Raw genomic sequence first — 441 nt, forward strand, 5'->3', positions numbered from 1 at the left:
CCGGTCCCTGCGGCGCGGAGCGGAGCTGTGGCCGGTAGCAGCTGCCCCGCCGAGGGCGCGGGGTTCGGTCCGAGCTCAGGCGGCCCGTAAACTGCGGCGGGACCGCGGAGCTGGTCTGGAGATGAGGGCTCATAAGCTCAGGCGAACTGATCAGAGCTTAGCGCTGACCTGGGAGGGGGAGCGTGCACGTCTGTGGCCTCTCCCCCTCGGCCTGTCTCTAAGATTAGCAGCTCCCCAAGTTCGGAAGGATCCACCCTTCTCGCTGTGCCTCCTGCAAAAGCGTTGCTGCACAAGCTGCCCTGCAGTGATCATGGGCAGAGTCAAGCACTGACGTTTTTGTAATCATTAACTTAGTCTGTTAGGGGGAAAACAAAGTTAAATCTTGGATGTAATGGTTTGTGGGTTTTTTTTTTTTTTTGCTTTCCTAGACCAGAAAAAAGG

This window comes from Pterocles gutturalis, unplaced genomic scaffold (assembly GCF_000699245.1).
Source record: "Pterocles gutturalis isolate BGI_N339 unplaced genomic scaffold, ASM69924v1 scaffold6914, whole genome shotgun sequence".
NCBI lineage: Eukaryota > Metazoa > Chordata > Aves > Pterocliformes > Pteroclidae > Pterocles > Pterocles gutturalis.